The sequence below is a fragment of the Castor canadensis genome, chromosome 1, assembly GCF_047511655.1.
Source record: "Castor canadensis chromosome 1, mCasCan1.hap1v2, whole genome shotgun sequence".
NCBI classification, from domain to species: domain Eukaryota; kingdom Metazoa; phylum Chordata; class Mammalia; order Rodentia; family Castoridae; genus Castor; species Castor canadensis.
Genome location: NC_133386.1, coordinates 94,562,394 through 94,568,393, shown reverse-complemented (window position 1 = coordinate 94,568,393; position 6,000 = coordinate 94,562,394).

The following is a 6,000-nucleotide window of genomic DNA, read 5'->3' as shown; positions in this document are numbered from 1 at the left end:
CCACTATGCCTGGCAGGTTCTTTGAGAGTATGCTTTCTTAGTTCATTCAGGCTGCTATACAAATGACTTAGAGTAAATGCCTATAAGTTCTGGGAAGTCCCAGGATACCTATAAATTTGGGGGGGGTGTGGCTGATAGGTGGAGCCTTCTCACTTCATTCTTACTTGGTAGAACGGGCAAACAAGTGCCCTTTGGCCTCCTTTGTAAGGGCACTAATCCCACTCATAGGGTTCTACCCTAGTAACTCCCAAAGCCTCACCTCTTAATTCGATCAAATTGAGGATTGGGTTTCAATGTATTCTTCTGTGCTGGCACAATCATCTGACCACAGCATGTGCCTGTCCTCCACTTCCACCAACTATTGAACGGCTTATTACCAGATAGGTTGGTGCTCTACAGAAACTTCTTTTATTTTTTAAAACTTTAAAAAATTATCACATTATTATTGTCCTGGGGGTACATTATGACATTTACAAAAGGTTTTACAATATATCATAGTTGAATTCACCCCCTCCATCATTCTCCTTTATCCTCCTTCCCCCATTCCTGGGATAGTTTCAACATGTCTCATTTTTCCATTTACCTACATATGTACAGAATATTTCCATCATATTCCCTCTTCTATACCTTTTCATTTTATCCTCCCCTAGCCCACTGTTACCAACTCCCAGACAGGACCTGTTCTGCCTTCCTGTTCTCTGATTTTGTAAAAAAAGAAAAAAAAAAGACATTTTTGTTTAAAATAGCTATACATTGGTTTCTTTGTGATATTTCCATGTATACATGTATTATAACCCAAACTGGTTCATCTCCTCTATTTTTCTCCTTTCTACCTTAGTCCTTTTCTTATGGTGATTTCAACAGGTTTAAAAATTCTATATTCATTCTTATATAGAAAGTATATCAATCATATTCACCTTAACTTCCTTCTTTTTCCCTCCCTCAGAACTTGTTTTAGTTTGACTTTTTCCATCTAACAAGCAAAAGAGAATGCATTGGGAGACTTACAGGTGGTAGTCAAAGATCCAAAGGGAAGTTCAACAGCCAGTTTTAAAAAAGAATGGGAGCTGGAGTAGACATGAGGATCAAGGGAGCAGGAATAGCTTTTCCTAGATGAATGACCTCCAGCTGTCTTTGCCTTTGTGTTACTCTCCTGAAGCTCATCTTTCAAGAGAAAGTATCTGAATGGCCAAATTTGGTTGGATACCTAGTACAGAGACTTTTGACAGTCAGTCCTTCAAAACTGGCTTCAGTAAAATGGGGGCATTGCCTCCTCCCAGAAAGGGATAGACTCCGGGAGTCTAAAAGTGTATGAGATGCCTCATACACTTTTAAGACAGCAGAAGATATATCTTTCAAGTTGTGTTTATGTCTCCTGTCTTAAGCAGGGTGAAATTACTTATTCACCCCTATCTCTGAGTCTTCCCTCAAATAACTGGGCTTATTTAAGTGAAATGACTGCCATGGTCAGGTTTGTGAAGCCAGAGGGTGCCTGAGTAAAGCTCACCCCAGATCAATTTTGTTATTACTGCTTAAAACCTTGAACTTAACTGTGCATTCTGGTTATTTAGAATTTATCTTTCTAAACTGAGATCTAGAAACTGTGAAATCCAATATTAAGTAGAAAAAAGACAAAAAAAATTCCAACAAATTAAAATATAGAGTTTGATCAAGATTGGAAGTGAATTAGAAGTGATATAAACAGGATTTATAAAATGGTGTTTGTGCACTGGATTCTCCTTAATGTTTCTTAATTTTGACAGATTTTTCTTGTATAAGCACTGCACTCAAGTTCCTCGATCATTCACGTACTCAGCAAGTATTTGCTAAAGTCATGTCATGTGCATTAGTGGGAACTAGAGGCTTTGGAGGCGTCTAACAAGGAGATGGTGAGGGAAGCTGACTTCTCACTATGGAATATGGACTATAAACAAGAGTGAGGGAGGAAGCCATGAGTGTTTGGTTCACTAATTCTTATCCCTCTGTACATAGCACAGTGTTTGAAACACAGAGGAACTCAAAAATATATTGCCAAATGGAAGACTGAATGAATGGAGGGACCAGTCAATTCACAAAAGACAGTGGGTTTGGAATGGAGGTGTGGTTCAAATGGTAGAGCACCTGCTTTGCAAGTGTGAAACCCTGAGTTCAAACCTCAGTCCTACAAAAAAAAAGACAGTGGGTTTGGGAGTGTAGAGGATGAAAAGGGGCAACTTCAGAAAGCTTTTTCTTACAATTGTTTAAGTCTACTTTCACAAAATGCTTAAAAGAATGAAGGATAGTTTCCATGGTCAAACTTGAGGATTGGCTAACCGATAATTCCATCAGACATTTGCTTTTAGATCTGTCTCCAACACAGGGCTACAGGATCTGAACGTTCTCTTCTGGCTCCTTGTATAAGACTTTTTCTTTGTAACTGGAGACACTCGTTACCCATATGACCATTAAACAACCGAACTGGTACAAAATAATGAGGAATTGGGAATTTGGAAATTGCCTCTTCCTACATTGAGCAGTGGGATGTTGTGAATTTTTGTTTACTAGGTACTTGCTTAATAATGTATATTTGGAAAGAACTCATTTCTGAAGGAAGGTGGAGAAGAAGTGTGTGGAAATCATCTTTGACAGAGACTTCACTCTGTCCACTCTGAAAAGTCCCCTGGTATTTGAGTGCTGGGTCTTCATTATGCTTAACTCCCTAAAACTTCTTCTCATCATTTTTTTCCAGTTGGAAACAGAATTTCAGAGTCAAAGGGGACCTCACTTCTCTAAGGATATAGAGAACCAGTCCTTCAAATTTGTTCCTTATCCATCAGGTATCCACAGCCTCCCTGACTTCCTGAACATCATCATCACAAGTTGCTACCCCCTCTGTGAGCTGTCCTTAGGCAATTCTTTAGTGAAGCTGTTAGCATCCATTCTTAAGCACATCAAATTGCCTCTGGCCTCAAAGACGACTATGATAATTTGACTATTTCTACTTCAAATCCCCCACACACTTTGACACTTACTTTACACTCCATAGGTAACTCCAACATTTCTTCCTATCCATGCATTTTTCTTCTTTTTTCCTCCTAACCACCCCCATGTCTCTCAGTATTCCACTGAACTCTCAATCACAATCCCTGAGAAGCCTCACCAGATAATCTGTGTTCTCCCGCTCTTGGGCTGAAGGCCAGATGTAAAGGAAAGCGATGACTGTACAGATCCATAACTTGGTGTTGTGCGTGATGTCTCAAATGGGAAGTAGTGGAATTGGTGCTCACCCTTACTTCTCAGAAGTCTCTCCTTTCATGACTCTTGTTTTCTTCTTGACTATTCCTCATCTCCTTTCAGGGTTTCTTTCTCTGTCCATTTCTCACTTAGTTGGCAATTCCCAGAGTCCTTAGGTCTTTTCTCTTTTTGTCTACATGCTTTGTCTGGAGGAATTTCATCTATCCTTATACTATGACCATTTAAATGTGGATGACTCCCAAAAGACTTTCAGCAGCACTTCTTTCCTGAGCTCTAGAAGTAGCTGTACAATTTCCTACTAGTCCTGGGTGTTATGTGGACATCTTAAACTTAGTATGTACTCAAGCAAATGCCTCTTCTACACTGACCCCTATCCATTATCCCTTCTATTCTTTTTTGTTTTATTTGGTTTCCTGTTTTATTATGTTGCAACAGAATTCACAACGTAGGCCACAGCTACAAATATTGGCTGTACAAAATAGAAAGTAGTACTTAAATTCAAATGAGAGTCATTAATTTATTTTTAAAAAATACTTTGGTCTGGGGATGTAGCTTAGTGGTAGAATGATTTCCTAGTATATGTGAGGTCCTTGGTTCAATCTAGAGCACTGTAAAAACATATAAACAAACAAACACACATGCACAAACCAAAAACCAATACAACTTGGGTTCTATAAGCATCTGGATTCTGTGTCTCACCTGGACTCACAGTGATGTCATGATGCCCTCTTGCCAGTGATCAGTTCACAGAATCAGGTGCCAGTGGTCCAAGGTGATTACAGGTCCCCTTTCTAAGGCTTTCCCTAGCCCTCCAAAGAAATAATCTGGCCAGGACAAATATGAATGGAATTTTTCAAAGGTCAATGATTTATAACAATCGCTATAAAGTATATAACACAATGCTTTTGGTTCTCGTTTTTAGTGAGAAGATACACTTAGATGACTTTCTTCAACTTGTTGTACAGGACCAACATAAAAACCTCTGCCCCCAAGAGCTTTGTGTAGATCTGAGCTGCAGAGTCTTGAAGAAGGCTTTCCCTTTAGTCTTTGACTATTTCCCCAGTGATCAAGAGTTTCTATGCACAAGATATTAGTTGGAGATTATAGCCACACCCACATGATCTGGGCAATCATCCAGCTCACTATGATGTGGGTATTCTTAGGGTCACAGATGAAAACTTAGTACTTGCTAATGGCAAAGTAGGATGCCAAGTAGATGATGCCTGTACAGAGATGTTGACTCCCTGATTCAGGTTCTTGATCCCACCAAACTTGTTGGTCATCACCAGATAGTCTCCCAGGCCTTGAATTCCTGCTGTATGGCTGATTTCCCAGCATTGGTTATCAGATAAGTTCCAAATAAATATATGGAATAAATGACTCAGAGACAGGTGACTCTGGCCCACCACGATTGAGGCCAGATTGGTAGCAAAATGCCTTCAGGACTACTTGAACTGTGGACACTTCCAAGAACTCCTGTGTGTAGTTATCCTTGAAGGCAAAGTGGAGGGCTGTGCAGGGAAATAGGGATCATGTTGACCAGGTTTCCCCTCCAGAAAGATACTACCTTTTCCTTGGGTGTTCAGTCAATGTAGTCCCTGATGCTTGTGTGTTGTTCTAGGCCACAATCCACTTACTACTGTGTTGCCTCTGCTGCAGCAGGCTGGCTGCTTCATTAAGGCTTTGGCTGTCTTAGAGATGGTGGTAGCAATACAGCTGGCCAGGAAATCCTTGGTAAAGGTTATGGCTTGTTACGTCATGGTGATGGTGACAGGACAGGCAGAAGAGCAGGTTGCTGAATGGGCAAAGAGCCAGAAGGGTTGGCCTGCCAGCTCAGCTCTGTTGCCATCAGACTAAAAGGCTACCACTTCTATTCTGATCTGGGTTAATGGCATCACCATTTTACCTGTATTTCCACTTAAGAAACTTTGGTGTCATTCTCACCTTCATTTTCTCGCCCTCCACATACAGTCAGATGCCAAATCTTGCTGCTTCTAATTTTAAAACACCATTTGATCCTGTCTCTTGTGAGCCCTATGCTATTGGCTTAAAATAGGCCTTCATTATATCTTCTTTTGACTGTGATTGCAACAGCCCCCAGCATCTGTCCTCTGATAATGGATTTTCCCCATCTATGTTCTCCATTATGCCCCATAGTTACTAAGAACAAAGCTTATGAAGTCATTTTCCTCCACAAAAGCTTCTGTTGGCTCTCTCTGTCTACAGGATTCAAACCCTGCAGCCTGGCACAAAGCTTAACCCTTTTGCCCCAATCTACCTTTCTGCCACGTGTCCTTTTCTATCTTTGTGTTCTCCACATACACTGTTGGTTCCTGTTACTTCATATTATCACTGTGTCCTAGATGTAATTGGTAACTTTCACAAGTCCATACATATTTTTTCCAAGGCATTCCTTTTTATTCTTTCCACCTTCATTCACTTGAAGAATTTCTATGTCTGCTAACACTAAGTCTAAGCATCTTCTTAAGAAAGAAGATTCTCCCAGGCCATTGAATGTCCTGTTCTTTTTGCTCTCAGAGAACTCCATTTACTAAGACTTTAGGGTGTGGTTATTAATTTTTTATTTACATGTTTACTTGACAGGAAATCTTCTGAATATCAGCAAAAGGATATAAATTGATTGATAAATCATACTGATAAATATATATGAGTGAAATGCTATTTTTTCTCCCAAGATACTTTTAATATCACTCTCCTTCTTTCTACTTCAGCCTTAATATAAATCAGCTTGGAGTTGTATTTTAA